Source organism: Leucoraja erinacea, chromosome 7, assembly GCF_028641065.1.
Source record: "Leucoraja erinacea ecotype New England chromosome 7, Leri_hhj_1, whole genome shotgun sequence".
Taxonomy (NCBI): Eukaryota; Metazoa; Chordata; class Chondrichthyes; order Rajiformes; family Rajidae; genus Leucoraja; species Leucoraja erinaceus.
Genome location: NC_073383.1, coordinates 57,844,099 through 57,862,171, shown reverse-complemented (window position 1 = coordinate 57,862,171; position 18,073 = coordinate 57,844,099). Strand labels below are relative to the sequence as shown.

General features: G+C 41.9%; 1 protein-coding gene across 4 annotated transcripts in view; it reads right to left on the bottom strand.

Annotated features, from left to right (window-relative positions):
- The window catches only part of spopla (speckle type BTB/POZ protein like a), a 188,808-nt gene extending 170,960 nt beyond the window's left edge, over positions 1–17,848 (bottom strand). For all 4 annotated transcript variants that reach the window (XM_055638657.1, XM_055638652.1, XM_055638655.1 and 1 more), the window contains exons 1-2: positions 17,694–17,848; positions 7,637–7,768 (exon numbers count right to left, since the gene is read on the bottom strand). The gene's annotated coding sequence lies outside the window, so the exon portion shown is untranslated. The remainder of the gene's footprint in view (positions 1–7,636; positions 7,769–17,693) is intronic.
- Between the last annotated feature and the right edge of the window lie 225 nt (positions 17,849–18,073).

Here is an 18,073-nt window from a genome sequence, read left to right as displayed (position 1 = left end):
GAAATGCTAGGACTGGTTATAAGATTTTCGTGAACAGCCTGGGGCTGATGATAGCCCATTTGGCAGTGCTTTATATTGCCAGTATTGTCCCATCCAGTTGAATTTTAAGTAACATCTGTGGTCACCTCGTATGGGTACTGAATAGTAAGCATCTTTTAAATCGACGCTGGCCATGAAGTAACCTTTGGAAATTAATTGTTTAGCAGTAACAAAGGTTTCCATTTTAAAGTGAATATATTGTACAAATGTATTCAATTTTGTCAGATCTATGATGATGCGACAACCACCATCTTTTTTGGTTTTGGTAAAAATATTGGACACGAATTCTAATGGTCCACGACCTTGTTAGATTTGAAGTTTGCCTTGCCGCCCGGCCGCGTGGATTTGGCCGATGCGGCGGCGGCGGCATCGGGCACAGCTGATCCCACTACGGGTGATCCAAGTGCCGTCGGCTGCTCTTGCTGGCTGCCCACTACTCCGCGGTCCTCCCTCACCAGCTTTGTCGCAGCCCTTGTCTTCTTTGTTTTCTCCATTTCCCTGCCTGTAGTTGGGAAAGGAAACAAAAAAGACCGCAGAGCAAACCCTTACCTGCAATTAGCGGCTTTTAACTGCCGCCGCGGAGGAACGTCCTTCCACCGCGTCTGACGTTTCGCAATGCGTGTAGCGATAAGACACGCATGCGTCCTGGCGGGGTTCTTCACGTCGTCACTCACGTGACTCCGAAAGTAAAATCTCAAAACTCCTGGAACCACCTCTTCTGCAACAAGGCCCTTGACTGCCTGACCTACCAGCAAGGATAGGTGACAAAACATCCTGAGATCATTTTCAATAAATACGCATTACAAGGATGCTTTCTCAGCTCCTCAATATATTTTCTATTAACTCATAACTATGGTGCCAAATTCTGTTTTAATTCAATTTAGTTTACAGATAACACCACCATAATCAGGCTAGAACAATGATGATATGGAGTATAGGCAGGAGATGGAGAACATTGTGTCAATAGACTCAACCTCTGCAGAACAAAAGGAGCTGGTCAACAACTTCAGGAAGCAGTTGAAATACACGTCACAAATGGTATCTGTGCTGTTGAAGTGTAGACAATAAAGAGCATCAAGAGTAAAGATCGCCAACAAAATGTCCTGGTACAAACGCATCAATGCGACAGCCAAAAAGAGGCACACCAGCACTTCTGCTAAGGCAGCCAAGGAGATTTGGTACATCGCCAATGTCTCTTACCAACAGGTATACCATATCCTGAAGCGCCACAGCTTAGTCCAGCAAATGATTTACGCAGAAGCTGCAGAGAGTTGTGGATATAGTCCAGCTTACTTAAACCAGTTTCCCCTTATAATTGACCATCTATACCTCACACTGCTTCAAACCTACCAAAATAATTAAGGACCACTGAGTCCCAGGTTATTCCCCTACCTTATTGGGCAGAAGACACAAATGTTTGAAAGTACATACCACCAGATTCAAGAACACATTCATCATAGAACATAGAAACATAGACAATAGGTGCAGGAGGAGGCCATTTGGCCCTTCGATCCAGCACCGCCATTCATTGTGATCATGGCTGATCGTCCCCAATCAATAACCCGTGCCTCCCTTCTCCCCATGTCCATTGACTCCACTAGCCCCTAGAGCTCTATCTAACTCTCTCTTAAACCCATCCAGTGACTTGGCATCCACTGCCCTCTGTGGCAGGGAATTCCATAAATTCACAACTCTCTGGGTGAAAAACTTTTTTTTCTCACCTCAGTCTTAAATGACCTCCCCTTTATTCTAAGACTGTGGCCCCTGGTTCTGGACTCGCCCAACATTGGGAACATTTTTCCTGCATCTAGCTTGTCCAGTCCTTTTATAATTTTATATGTTTCTATAAGATCCCCCTTATCCTTCTAAACTCCAGTGAATACAAGCCTATTCTTTTCAATCGTTCCTCATATGACAGTCACGCCATCCCAGGGATCAATCTTGTGAACCTACGCTGCACTGCCTCAATCACAAGGATGTCCTTCCTCAAAATAAGAGACCAAAACTGTACACAATACTCCAGATGTGGTCTCACCAGAGCCCTATACAACTGCAGAAGAACCTCTTTACTCCTATACTGAAATCCTCTTGTTATGAAGGCTAACATTCCATTAGCTTTCTTCACTGCCTGCTGTACCTGTAAGCAAACTTTTAGTGACCGGTGTACAAGGACACCCAGGTCTCGCTGCACCTCCCCCTTACCTAACCTAACCCCATTGAGATAATAATCTGCCCCCTTGTTTTTGCCGCCAAAGTGGATAACCTCACATTTGTCTATATTATACTGCATCTGCCACGCATCTGCCCACTCACTCAATCTGTCCAGGTCACCCTGCAACCTCCTAACATCCTCTTCACAGTTCACACTGCCACCCAACTTTGAGTCATCCGCAAACTTGCTAGGGGATTTATCCTCCTTCAGTCCCATTAGCCTACCCAATACTATAACACAATTTCTCACCTAATGAAAATGTATTTCTGTTCTTCTACCCCCTTAGATCCTCTGTCCACCAGTACATCTGGGAGATTGTTTGTGTCTTCCTTAGTAAAGACAGATCCAAAGTACCTATTCAACACTTCTGCCATTTCCTTGTTGCCCATAATAATTTCACCCGTGTCTGCCTTCAAGGGACTCACGTTTGACTTTGCTACTCTTTTTCCATTAATATATCTAAAGAAGCTTTTACTGCCCTTCTTTATATTCCTGGACAGCTTCCCTTCGTACTTCATCTTTTCAGCCCATATTGCCGTTTTGTAAACATAGAAACAAGGTGCAGGAGTAGGCCATTCGGCCCTTCGAGCCCGCACCGCCATTCAATATGATCATGCTGATCATCCAACTCAGTATCCTGTACCTGCCTTGTCTCCATACCCCCCGACCCTTTTAGCCACAAGGGCCACATCTAACTCCCTCTTAAATATAGCCAATGAACTGGCCTCAACTACTTTCTGTGGCAGAGCATTCCAGAGATTCACCACTCTCTGTGTGAAAAATGTTTTTCTCATCTCAGTCCTAAAAGATTTCCCCCTTATCCTTAAACTGTGAACCCTTGTTCTGGACTTCCCCAACATCAGGAACAATCTTCCTGCATCTAGCCTGTCCAACCCCTTAAGAATTTTGTAAGTTTCTATAAGATCCCCCCACAATCTTCTAAATTCTAGCGAGTACAAGCCGAGTCTATCCAGTCTTTCTTCATATGAAAGTCCTGCCATCCCAGGAAACAGTCTGGTGAACCTTCTCTGTACTCCCTTCTATGGCAAGAATGTATTTCCTCAGATTAGGAGACCAAAACTGTACGCAATACTCCAGGTGTGGTCTCACCAAGACCCTGTACAACTGCAGTAGAACCTCCCTGCTCCTATACTCATATCCTTTTGCTATGCCAACATACCATTCGCTTTCTTCACTGCCTGCTGCACCTGCATGCCTACTTTCAATGACTGGTGTACCATGACACCCAGGTCTCGTTGCATCTCCCTGAGGAGTTGTGTTCATTCCTGCTATGGGAAGATTGAGTCAGCCAATGTCACTAATTCTATTAAATGTGAGACAGCCAATGCCACTGATTCTATTAAATGTCTTAACCGTAAGATTTGAGCTTGCATGTGGAAAAAGCCTACTAACACAAATGGCAGAACCACTACCCTTGTACAACTTGCAGACATGCAGAATGACTAACCGCAGAGAACTGATTTTAGCAAAGAATGGAAAACAAATAATTGGAGGTGATCAACTTTAAGCAACTTTGCTGATAACCAACTATAAACAAAGGGTGAAAAACAACCCCATATTTGAAGAAGATCCGATGACATCATGCCAATGGATGACTGATGTAAAGGAATATGTGAAAGAAATGTAATTGGATAAGAAAGGGGAAGGAAAGCATTGTTTAAAAAGGTATATAAGGTAATGCCTGAAGAAGAGGAGTAGCGACTCTTTGAAGGGTTACCTGGCCTGCGGCCGGGTGAACTGATGTAAAGACTCTGCTCAATAAAAAAGTACGTTTTTTGGAACCCAGTGGTCTGGTCCATTATTGTTGCAACAACCGATGAAAAAAGGCTTGAATCCTCATCCCCTTTTCATAATCGGCCACCATTCAGTTAAAGTCTACTTTCTTGTTTTTGCCACCAAAGTGGATAACCTCACATTTATCCACATTATACTGCATCTGCCATGCATTTGCCCACTCACCCAGCCTATCCAAGTCACCTTGCAGCCTCCTAGCATCCTCCTCACAGCTAACACCGCCCCCCCAGCTTCGTGTCATCCGCAAACTTGGAGATGTTGCATTCAATTCCCTCGTCCAAATCATTACTATATATATGTTTGTTATATATATTAATGTTTTGTTTCCTTCTGTTGTCCTATGAAAGTTTCCCAATCCTCTGGCTTCTGGCTACTCTTTGCTGTGTTCTACATATTTTATTTTAGTTTTATTCTATCCCTAACTTCTCTTGTCAGCCACGGTTGCCTCCTACTCCCCTTAGAATCTTTCTTCCTTTTTGGAATGAAATGATCCTGCGTCTTCCGGATTATGCCCAGAAATTCCTGCCATTGCTGTTCCACCGTCATTCCTGCTAGGATCCCTTTCCAGTCTACCTTGGTCAGCTCCCCTCTCATGGCTTCATAGTCCCCTTTGTTCAACTGCATCACTGACACTTCCGATTTAACCTTCTCATTCTCAAATTGCAGATTAAAACTAATCATATTATGGTCACTACCTCCAATCGGTTCCTTTACCTCGAGTTCTCTTATCATATCTGGTTCATTGGACAACACTAAATCCAGAATTGCCTTTTCTCTGGTCGGCTCGATTGCAAGCAGCTCTATGAATCCATCTCGGAGGCATTCTACAAACTCTCTTTCTTGGGCTCCTGAAACAACCTAATGACTCTACCTCGTCAGTCCCTGACTTCCCTCACGAGGCACTGAATTCCATCCCTCACCAGCAGAGCTACCCCCCCCCCCACCTCCTCTGCCCACCTGCCTGTCCTTTCTATAGGATGTATAACCCTGAATATTAAGTTCCCAGGCCAGATCCTCCTGCAGCCACGTCTCAGTAATCCCCACAATGTCATATCTACCAACGTCTAACTGAGCCTCAAGCTCATCTACTTTACTTCTTATACTTCGCGCATTCATATAAAATACTTTTAATTCCTTACGCATCTCACCTTTCACATTAATCCCTATTACACTTGGCCATACTCTCCTATCCCTTTGTGAGCTTCCTTTCCCATTAATTCTGGGGTCATTAACCATCCCTTTACTCTTTCCCTTTAACTCCATCCTCGACTATCCCATTTGACACCCCACCCCCTTATTCAGTTTAAAACCACCCATGTAGCAGTGGCAAACCTGCCTGCCAGAATGCTGGTCCCCCAACTGTTAAGATGCAATCCGTCCCTTTTGTACAGTTCCTCCAAAACAGATCCCAGTGATCTAAGAATCTAAATCACTGCCCCCTGCACCAGTTCCTCAGCCACACATTCAGGTCCCGTATCTCCCTGTTACTGCTCTCGCCAACACGAGGAACTGGAAGCAAACCGGAGATAACAATCCTGGAGGGTTGTTATCAAACTCTTGAACGAGCCTCTCATCTGTTACAAATTAATTTTAGATTTTAATTCTGCATCGATGCGACCCTTTAATCTTTTTTTTTTAATCTACACTTGAGCTAGAGCACTATATTCTGCCATCTTCTTTATTTTCATGTATAGTACGAGGCCTAGATAAGCAAGATTTTTCCATTGCATTTTGGCACGTGACAAATAATAAACCAATATTGATATCAGTAAAATGTTCCAAATGTTCTGAACAGTTATCACGCAGGGATGAGCAATCATAGGAAATAGGAAATGCAAGAGTTTAATTGTTCAATGGTTCTTTATTGTCACTTATGCACTGCAGAGTGACATTCTTGCACCTGTCCACATAATTTGTTGCTATTTACAAAATAAGAAATACAGTCTTATCCACAAGCATGATGAACCAGAGTGCCCCCAATCCAAGTAAGCTCCAGGCTGTAACAGGTGTCTCCCTCTATCAACCCACCAACCAACGTCCCTCTCCTTGCCCAGCCACGCGTGCCCTGGAGGACACCTCCTGCAACCGCTAGAGGCAATAACTGCACCCACTCCTTGCATCCGTTGTCGTCAGTGGTTCCCTTTCTCTTGAATCTTCAGTCTTCAGGACCGAGCTTGGTGGCTTCTGAGGTTTCCCCACTGGCAGAGTATTGTAAATAATTTCCCACTCATCACCCTCAGTTCTTCTTGGTACTACCAGTCTGAGGAAATTTATTTTTACCTCTACAAATTCTGAGGACTCCAACCGAGTCACAGCCTCCCAAAAGATAAGCATCGATCAGGTAACATTTTAATGGATCTACTACACTCATATCAACAGACAATAGACAATAGGTGCAAGAGTATGCCATTTGGCCCTTCGAGCTAGCACCGCCATTCAATGTGACCATGGCTGATCATTCCCAATCAGTACCCCGTTGCTGCCTTCTCCCCATATCCCCTCACTCCACTATTTTTAAGAGCACTATTTAACGCTCTTGAAAGCATCCAGAGAACCTGCCTCCACCGCCCTCTGAGGCAGAGAATTCCACAGACTCACCACTCTTTGTGAGAAAAAGTGTTTCCTCGTCTCCGTTCTAAATGGCTTACTCCTTATTCTTAAACTGTGGCCCCTGGTTCTGAACTCCCCCACAATCGGGAACATGTTTCCTGCCTCTAGTGTGTCCAAGCCCTTAACAATCTTATATGTTTCAATGAGATCTCCTCTCATCCTTCTAAACTTCAGAGTGAACAAGCCCAGTTGCTCCATTCTCTCAGCATACGAGTCCCGCCATCCCGGGAATTAACCTTGGAAACCTGTGCTGCACTCCCTCAATAGCAAGAATGTCCTTCCTCAAATTAGGGGACCAAGATTGCACACAATACTCCAGGTGTGGTCTCACTCGGGCTCTGTACAACTGCAGAAGGACCTCTTTGCTCCTATATTCAATTCCTCTTGTTATAAAGGCCAACATGCCATTCGCTTTCTTCACTGCCTGCTGTACCTGCATGCTTACTTTCATAGACTGATGTACAAGGACCCCCAGATCCCGTTGTACTTCCCCTATTCTCAACCACGCCATTTAGATAGTATGCTGCCTTCCTGTTTTTTCTATGTAACATCATTAAATCAGTGATAAGCATGGATGTAGCTCACTCTCCTGCTAGCTGTCATTAAAAAACACTTAATAGATCATGTCGCAACACTGATCTCTGCCCTGATAAGAAGTTATTGACTCTCGCCCACTAGGGCCTGGCCTGCTGAGTATACTTCGCATTTTCAGTTTTTTATTAAAATCTCAGGTAACTGTAGGATACATCACATCCAACCAATGCTTTATAATCACAACATTATTGTCATTATCTCAGCAAATTTCTTAATCTGGTCAATAATTTACTTTTGACCCCAAATGCCTTAACTTTAGTTTGGCTCAGCATTAAATATATTGCGGGAGTTTACACCAATAATACCAAAAACCAGTCCCTTGTCTGCCACCCAAAAAAATCAATCAGTTCTTCAAATTTGACCTACCTCTATAGAAATCCACATTAGCTTCTCCTAATCTGTTGTAAATTTCCAAGGTGTCCAGTCATGTTATCCTTATTTCCAGCCTCCAATAATTTGTTGACAACAGCCATTCAATTAACTGTTGTAGGAAATTTCCTGAAAGAAAGAATGGTTCTAAGATTTAGCTGAAACATCTTATGCAGGGCGTTGTGCATCGTCAAATATTTCAACAATATTTTTGATGACCATTTCTGCCAAAACTGTTTTCAGATTTACAGCATTTTATTGCCAAGTATCTTGAAGAACATTCCGATACTACAATTTAAAAAATCGCCAGTTTTCATTATTTATACATTGGATGATGCAGTTAATATTACATCTTCATTTAGTGCATTCATAAACAATAAATATTGAGACAAAAAAATCAAAACAAATTTCAGTTCCCCTATTTTTATATTACCCAGCAAATTAACAATGTTAGTTACCATTTAATCTTGAACCTGCTTTGATACAGACGTAACTGGAGGAAGTAACACACGACCATGAGATAGCAGAATTAGGCCATTCAGCCATCAAGTCTACTCCGCCATTCAATCATGGCTGATCTACCTCTCCCTCCTAACCTCATTCTCCTGCCTTCCATAATCTCTGACACTCATACTAATCAACAAAGATGTATTTAAGGAGAATCCACATAAATATGCAAAGGAAAGGAACTAAAGTGGATACAGATAGGCTCAAAGTGAAGAAACTCACGTGGTACATAAACAGTATCCATCCTGAAGATCCAAATGGTGTCCATAATATGGTTCAATAGTGATCAAGTTTTTAAAAGCACCCAGTGCTGGAGTCACTCAGCGGGTCATGCAGCATCTCTGGAGAACATACCCACCATGGTTTGGTGACGTTTCAGGTAGGGACCCTTCAGACAACACACATATTGCTTGTTGCTAGATGCATTTAAAATATCCATTCCCCAAAAAACAATCCTTAGGCTCACCATACTAAGGAAGCAAATTTAATAAAGGCCAACATAAAGGAATAAAGGTATTGTGTGCTTCGTCTGCCTCTCCATCCAAGGTCTGACATTTCCTGTTCCTATCTCAATAATCCAATTCAAAGAAAAAGTAGACAACACAGGTGTCCACTGCTACATGCAAATCACCTGTCACATTTCCTACACTGCAATTTCTTCTTCAGCAGTTTTAGATCAATGATGACTTGCTCTCACTGCTGTTTTGTAGGTTCAAATGTGAGCGATGCAGCCAACAACCAAAGGGCTGGTCGTTCCCGAAGTTCAAGGCAAGTGGGTACTACATGAGATGGGCATTCTGTCTTGCATAACATGGCACATAGACTCGATTCTCAATGCTACCTCAAATGCTCCTCGACTTTGAGCAGTCATGGCCAATGGACTTCCAAATATATGCGTTGATGATGCAGCTTCCCTGCGTAGCAAAGGTATTTAAACACACTCTTTCCTCTCACTGATAATACTTTCCAGAGAGAGGCCAAGTATCTGTACCAAGCCTGCAAGTAATATGTCCACTCACTTGAACCAAACAAATGCAATTATAATCTTCAATCATTTCCTGTCAAAACATCTGCAATAGTGCATTGAAGACAGTGGTGAATCTTAACATCGATGTTGCCTTTGGTACGAAGTGGGTCCTAGGATATGGAAAGTGATTTATGTTTTCCAGGATCACGACACAGAAGAGGGGTGTTCCTTGGAAATATTGAGTAAGTTCTCCCTTACGTTTCAGTGAAGACCGAGTTGGCTTGGAGCTCGGGTCCAAACTCATAGCAAACCAGAGTGTAGAAACAAGGAACTGCAGATGCTGGTTTAGGGAAAAAAAGACAATTGTTGGATCATAACGACAAAGACAATCAGTCTGAAGAAAGGTCCCAACCTAAAATATCATCCAACCTTGCTCTCCAGGGATACTCCCTGACCCATTCAATTACTCCAAGTGTGTGTCTTTTATTATGAGTGTTATCTGTATACTTCAACTCAACCACCAGGATTTGTGGGATTTTAGTTCTGATGCAAAGCCTTAGGGCAAAAATACACCTTGGTTTGCCAGAGCTTCACCAGGGTCATGGACTCTATTTTAGGCCCATTGGCTAGGATGATAGTGTGCAAGATATTCCAAGGAAACAACGTGGTGATAAGTTGCCACGGGCAGTCAAATTTAAGAAGGGTGTTTTTAACCTGTATGACAGAGGCAGACATCACACAAGTCCATGTATGCTCGATGTGGCTTCTTATATTTTCATTCATACTGTCACGTTCTGAAGATCACACCCAATGTGCATCTAGATGCATATAATCAACACTAATTTGGGGAGCAGCTTTTCAGTCATTGCAAGAGGCATCCATGCAAGACCCTAACAATGATGTTTCCCTTGGCAGACAACAGAGACCATTCCACAATTGCCACAGACACATTGGTCCCTTCAGCAAACTTTGACCCCCTCTGATAAGTTCATCCTATTCATGGGTCTCAGTTCATCAACGTTTTGGCTGCAGCAGGCCATGTCAACACTGATGAAACCAGTGAACCTTCTCGACTGTCCTTTGTTCTTTAAGTCAAGAGTCATCATCTGGATGGCTGCCTTCAGGTAACTGCAGTTTCCCCGTAACCTCTTGAGGAATGGTGTAGCTTCCAATCCAGCAGACCCTTATGTTCGTGATTGATCTCATGGTTATGCTCAAACTAGTCCCGGTTCTTCTAGATAGACATGTCAAGAGAGATTATTCTGAGGCCACAAATGATGGACTTCAGTGCAGCTCATAAATCAAAATGTATTTGCAGCACCTGAAGGGCAGTTGAAAGTTTGCCTGTTAAGCACAGTCCAGGAACAGCTAAATTCCTAGGGGCTCTGAATGCTTCAACATTGATGCTATTGACATTGATCTTTAAATGCCAGACTGACAGAATCAACATTACAATAAGTAACTACACAAAAGGGTACTTCCACTAACTGTAGAATCCTTTGAAGCCTTGAAATGTTGTGATATTACATAACTTGCTTCTGGTGGAAGCACCGCATTTAATAAGTGCAAGCGCGTCCTGAATAATATTTAAACATCAATTTAAAAAAAAAATCTGTACATCTTACTCCATTCAAGAAAATATTTTAATCACAGGTGATTAATTGTGTCAATTATATATCAGCAAGTATAACAAAATGAAATATCACTTGCAGCATATATAATGTACTCAAACTTTTTACAAATATCAATCTAATTCTTTTAAACAGAAAATACAAACCATCTTTCAAGTTTAAAGGAATCAAATGAAACTCAAATCATAAAAGAGCTATAAACTGTATATATCATTAACTTTCTTAGTCCGTCTGTCCAAATGAAGACACAAACTACTGGAGTAACAGCGGATCAGATAGCATCTCTGGAAAAAAGGAATATGTGATGTTTCAAGAAGAGACCCTTCTTCAGAACGAGTCACGGGAGATGGAAATTAGAGATATGGAAATTTAAATTGGGAAAGCAAGTGCTTCTAATCTTTTAACAAGGTTTAAAGCATTTTCTGTGGCATCATTCACAGGTTTCCACATTCTTCAAAACAGCAAGGGGCGATGTGCATAACTTAAATTAGTATAAAGGCACAAGTTTATTTTTTAAATATATAAATTAAACTGAATATAACTACAAGAGGATGAACACATGCATTCTCAAAGTAGCAAATGATATGAAAGCCAAGAACTATTCCAACAAATTAGAGTGAAGGAATCATTCAAGATTGAGCGCATCCGAAGGAGCGCAATGAACAGGTTCCAGAGAATTAGTCATAGATCTTTGTTCCAATCGCCACCAATGTGGACGACTACAGCTGTTGCCTCACGGCACCAGAGACTCGGGTTTGAACCCAACGTAGAGTACGGACTGTGTTGAATTTATGCAATGTCCCTGGGTTTCCTCCAGTTTCTCTTGTTGGGATACGAGTTTCCTCATTGCTTCTCACATTTCCTGCCATATTCCAACACGTGCAGATTTGTACGTTAATTGACCTAAAAATTACCCCTCGTAAGTAGAAAGTGGACGCAAAAGTGACAGAACATAAAACAAGTGAGAAATTAGAATGATCGGCATGGATTACGTGGACCGAGTGGTTTATTTCCAATGCTGTATCTTTCAAAATTGTGGGCATCAAGTTGCACACAGAACCAGAGTACCCAACACCAAATTTACATTGTGCCGAGGTTCTACCTGTCCAGTGTTGCAAAAGATGGGCCTGGCCTAATTGAGGCATGATGGTCAGTCTGGCTATGACACACTGGTTGTTGTCCGTTAGAGGATTCAAATCTATGGATTCTTCCAAGAGATGCACAACAACACAAATATCAAGTTATGCTGGAGAAACAAATGCAATCCAAAAACCTTCCACATCGAGGTCGTACAAAACAACCCTGCAAATATTTATTCAATAAGGCCACAAGTGACATTGTAGATGTCCTGACCCAAAATGTCATCTATCCATGTTCTCCAGTGATGCTGCCTGACCAAGTTACTCCAGTACTTTGTGTCTGTTAACATTTTAGGTTGTTGATCATATGTCAGAATTGCAGGAAAAAAGTGAAACAAAAGGCATTTTTTTCAGTTGCAGAGCAGATGTTGGGGTGGAAGGGTGAGAACAATGGAAATCATTGAAGGAGTCTATGAATCCAGATTTGCAAATGCCACTGGAAGGTTGTAAAGATTAATCATTGCCAATCATCTGGAGAAAGGGTAAATGGGAGACGAGGACAAAAGAAACTTGTTGGAACTTAGATTAAGAATTTAGTTGATGCTTAAATAAAATAATCCAGGAAACAGTCAGGTTCTATAACACAGAAAAACAAATTTATAGGAAAGTTAGTAACCAACATTGTTAATTTTAATATTAGAATCCTGATGACAATATGCAAGAAAGAAGGTTAAGTTATGATCCAGGTTTATGATGAGTTTCAATAGACCAGAAGTGGAGGTCAAAAACAGAGGTCAGAGTGGGAGTGGAATGGATAATTAAAGTGGCAGACAACAAAGCTCAGAATCACTCTTGCAGACTGAACAGTTATTCTGCAAGGCAGTCATCCAATTCCCAACTGGCTTCCTACAACACCCAAATCGAGCCCAATAAATACTACTACCTCACCCTGTTTGGATATATATTCCACTCGTTGGGGTGCATATTCAATGCACCAACGTCACCGGCCACTCTTCATTGGTTGTCACAACTGTACACTTCTAACATCTCATTATGGCAAAAAATTTACTCAATGCCCCATTCAACATCCCTCCCCCTACGTGTACTGATCCCATCTGACCTCCTGTGTATTGAACACTTTCTTTTATTTCAGACTTACAACTGTCCTGAATCACTTAGTTCCAGCATTTTTCAAGAAGAACAGAAAATACTGCAAATGCTCATCAGATCAAGCAATTGGAGAGAGAAAAAAGTAACAATTCAGGCTGATAACTGGACAAATGTTCTAATGAAAGATCACCAACTTGAAACATTATTTATCCACCAGGCTGCCTGCTTTACTTTGCTCTTGAATGCAGAGGTGTAACAAAATTAAATAGGTTCCATGGTCCTATATGGACAATCCACTGATTTCTCAATGCAGTCTCTAAATAGGAGAATCACTAATTCCACTATTTACTGGAATCATTGAGAGCCATACAGCCGAGAAACAGGCTCTTCGGCCCAACTTGCCCACACCGACCAACATGCCCCCTCTACACTAGTCCCACCTACCTGCGTTTGGCCCATATCCCTCTAAACCTGTCCTACCCATGTACATGTCCAAATGTTTCTGTAACATCACAACAGTACCTGCCTCAACTACCTCCTCTGTCAGCTCGTTCCATACACCCACCACCACCCTTTGCGTTAAAAAAATTACTCCTCAGGTTCCTATTAAATCTATCCCCATCTCACCTTAAACCCATGTTCTCTGGTTCTCAGTTCCCCTACTCTGGAAAAAATACTATTATTTACTATAACATATTTTTTGTTATCTCAATACCCAATTGAATTATCTTCCAATTACCGGTGCAGTTAACCTATTGGCTTTAAACCTCTGCATATCTTTGCTTTAATAGCCTTTACAGGAATAACAGGACACTTATGGCTTTCAATATTCATTCCAAAGGGATCAAATCAATCTGCTGGCTATAAGCACAACTGTCAAATCATAGTGGTTCTTAATTAACACAAAAATAAAAACAATCCATGGTTGGTTTTCTTCTTTCTGTAACACATCTTGCTCCATTTTCCTCAATCATACTAAGCAGGCTTGGAATAATGCCTATCCTCAACTCCTAAGCCACCCAGAAGCCCTGTTATGATTCAAAAGTCCTAGGCACCACTCGTCGATATCAGGAAGGCAATTGGAAGCTATTCTTATAATATTGTATAAAGGTATTTTATTGTATACAGAGAATAATGCAGTACAGTTTATGTTAATAAGAATATCTTTTATTGTCATTGCACATAAGCGCAACAAGATTTGGTATGCAGCTTCCATCCGATGTCATAACATAAATAACTAATAAAATTTAGATTTAGATACCCTGAGAACATGGTTTGTAAAAGAACAGTAAAATAGTCAAAACAGTTCAAACAGATTAAAGTGCAGATGTGTCTGTGCGACGTGACCATCCGAGGGAGACAGTCCAGGGGGGGTGGGGGGCACTCAGCAGGGCCGGTTCAGAGCCGCTATAGCTCTGGCAATGAAGCTGTTCCTGAGTCTGGAGTCATTATCATACATAAGTCATGAAACTTACTGGACATAATAGAACAAAAATTAACTCCCCTAGCAACTTCCAAACGTGAATAAATTCTATACATCATCAGATACCAACTTGTAATACTTGGGTCCCAGCATCACATGAGAGGGCTGGTCCCCCAATGCAATATTCCACCTCTCCACCAATTTCAATATTGGTGGCCAGTGGTGGGAGCTTTCTGAAGCACTAGTATTGGGTGTTGTGGGCTGAAGGGACTGGTTTCCAGAGGGCTAGTATGGACATTGTGGGTCGAATGGATTCTTGGGCTGGCGACTCAGTCACTCAAGCCTGCTGTGCTGGCAGCTCACTCACTCATGGCTGGTGGGCTGGCAGTTGACTCGGGGCTATTTCTTGAAATTCCATTTCAAGCAGGGTGCAAGGCCACTAAAGACAGCTAGTCGTGACTTCTCCCTCCTCCATCTTACAGAGACCGAGCCACGCCCACACTTCTGGGTTTTAAAGTCCATCCCCCCCCCGCACCAGGAGAATCTCAACATTTAAAAAAACACTAATAACTATTATTTTTCATCGATGGGAAAAATCCTCGGCACCTGATGAGGGAGGGGGGCTCTAAGATGGCCAAAGATCACAGATCAAAGGCAACACAACTTTAGCATTTCCAAACCAAAGGCAACATAGCTTTAGCATTTCCAAACCAAAGGCAACACAGCTTTAGCATTTCCAAACTATATTTTCATACCACATTAAGGGTGCTGACAGGTCAGCAAAACCACTCACAGTTTAGTAGACATAGGTTTAGTGTTATTCACAGCTGAGACAGAGACGTGACCCTCTTGCTCTCCCAGCTTGCAGAGACTGACTGAGGCGCTCGACACTTCCGGGTTTTATAGAACCACGGAAGGGGCATGGCCTTCATGGCGTGACTGACAGGAGAGTGAATCTCAACATTTTTAAAACACTAATAACTCTTATTTTTCATCGATGGGAAAAATCCTCTTGTCCTGCGGAGGGGGACTCTGAGTAAGATGGCCAAATATCACAGCCGTAAGTGGCAGCGTTTTTTCTAAAATCAATATAGAGAACAGGAAGTGGTCAAGATCAGACTTTTAGTAATATGTATGGATGTTTGCACATATACATTCATTGAGGCCACAAAATTAAAGAGGTAGATTTACTGCAGCTTGCTACTGTTCATAGACCAGAGGCAGCTCATTTCTCAATCAAAAGATTTGTATAATTTCAAATATTTTTGAACACATTGCAACTAAGTTTTTGGTAGAAATAAGAAAGCAGGCAATCTTGGTTCTTGGTTTCTTGGTCCTCCAAAATATTCCAAATGGAATTTAAACTGGAGGTTTTAAAAAAATCAGAAAAATCTAAAAATCATTTTAGCAATTTATATATATATTTAATATATATATATATATATATATATATATTTCTTCTGACATGTTAAGTTTCTGAATATGGGCCATTGTACTATGAACAGTGTTTTTCTAAGTTTTTAAACAAAGATTAACTTACTACACAGATTTCAATGAAACGGTAAACAACTTCCATATCACAAAAAAAAATTCAATTGGAAAATAATTGTTTTGGAGTCACTTTTTTATACTTTATTCATTCACAGATAGAGCCTGCACTTGGTCTATATTCCCAATTTCCCCATGGTTATTCTACAGGAGAAATAAGAGACCACAACATGTCACTTTTCAATTTGCGGTGGAAACTAATATAATATACAGGCCAACTTGCAAATTTGTTTCCGTAAAGGACCTTAATGAACAATGGGTCTTGAACATCAAACTGGTAGTTATAATCATTGCTGAGTTCACATTTAATTACATTTTTAATTTCCCCAATTATTTGGTGGTATTCAAACTTCTCTACATTAATAGTCCAGGATGCCAGTCTATCAGCCTAACCACTATCGCTCCAACTTTATTTCATTTATACTTCATGGCCTGTTTTAGAACCCATCTTTAGTTGCCAAGATTTGAACCAATCAAGTGGATCATCAAACCAGATTTTTTCAGAACAAACAGCAATCCAATGGAATCCAAGTCAATCACAAGGGTGTATACTGGCATTACACAAAACCAGAATGGTCTTTATTTCCTAAGTGAATTAGATTATTTCCCAGTATGGAACCATACAACTAAAGGTTTGTCCATAAAGTACATTTGATTTCGCAATTCTTTAATTCTTGTTCATTTATCAGAATTTAAATAAGCCCAAATAACACCCCAATGAAGCACTTTAATGACAATGGGTCATGCCCACTAGTTATTACAGTGGATGCTACTTGGACAACAATGTATGACATGCAAAATCAAGAACAAAATATATTAGCCACCCTCACCTACTCTCCCCACAACAATCAGCTGTACCTAGTTGTTAAGAACCACCTTCTAAGATTTAAAAGATCCAATCAGCCAACAGCACTTTTGTTTTCACTACTCATTGGTGATGTAAATTAAAAGCCATCCGCACAAGCTAACTGCCAGGTTGGTAAAGAACCATTAGTTTGGCATCCACATTCCCAGGAGACGTATATGCGATAGCATAAAGGTTGAATGAGGTTTTAATATATGTGCTTGCCATACCACTGTCATTACCAACCCCTATGTGGGTCAGAAACAACAAGAGTTTAAATATTTTCAACTAGATGGAACTTTGCAAAAAGATTTTAAGTGTCTACGGGGAGAGAAATAATTAGGTAGCCGGGCCAATATTCAATTTTCATCTGCTCCATTATACAACTCAGCTGGGCCAAATGGTGAGGTGGGAAGGGGGGGGGGGGGGGTTGGGGGGTGGAAGAAAGGGACAAATCTCTTTGTTCGTCGCTAACCAATCGCCTCAGGAAGCCCTGCGAAAAAGGTTCATATTGCGACCGAGGAGAGATAATAATGCGGCGCGTTGAAGCTGCCACAAAACGACTCGCACAAGCTCTCTGTCTGGCACATCCTCATCACTGGATCCACACATCATTTTTGTCAGTCAAATAACAGTTAATGTTCTCGAATGGTTTACAACCTTGTGTGTGTTTTTTTTAATAATCCCGGCAGTAATGTTCGTCCTCCCGGCGAGCAAGGATGATTTGGGGATAATAAAAGCCTGCCTGCCGGCCGGCCGGCCGAGGGTGCCGGAGCCCATCGTTACCTGCTGCTTTGTTAAGTTTCTCCCTCCTCCTCCTCCTCCCAGTTATTCGGGGACCGCCAGCGCACTCCCCTCAGCCCCAAAATATAGCATCTTTTTTATTTTATGCCCGAAGCATCCATTTTGCGAAACAAAAAAGGAAGAGTCCGCCAGGCTACTTACAGTCCCCGGGCCGGGGCCGGAGCCAGAGCGGCGCCGAGGGGCTCCTAACGTCCGCGGCCGCCACACAAGTTCAGGCTTTCAACTGTTTGGGGCGATCGGCCGCCCTTCGGCTCCCTTCGTCACATCTCGGTAATTTCCGGCCCTTTCCGGAAGTCGCCGCCTCCTCTCTGTTTACGGGCGAGCTGTCAGTCACACGGACGGCTGCCTGGAAGCAAATTCAGACGATGGTGTGATTTTTCCCCCCCCCCATGATGTTCTGCAAGCAGGGATGCATTATTTTTGTTTATGTTTTCTATTCTTTTGCAATTTGCATCCCCGGGTTCCCTTTTCTGTAATTTAAATGCACATTGATGTTGCAATTAAGATTTGCATGACAGGCC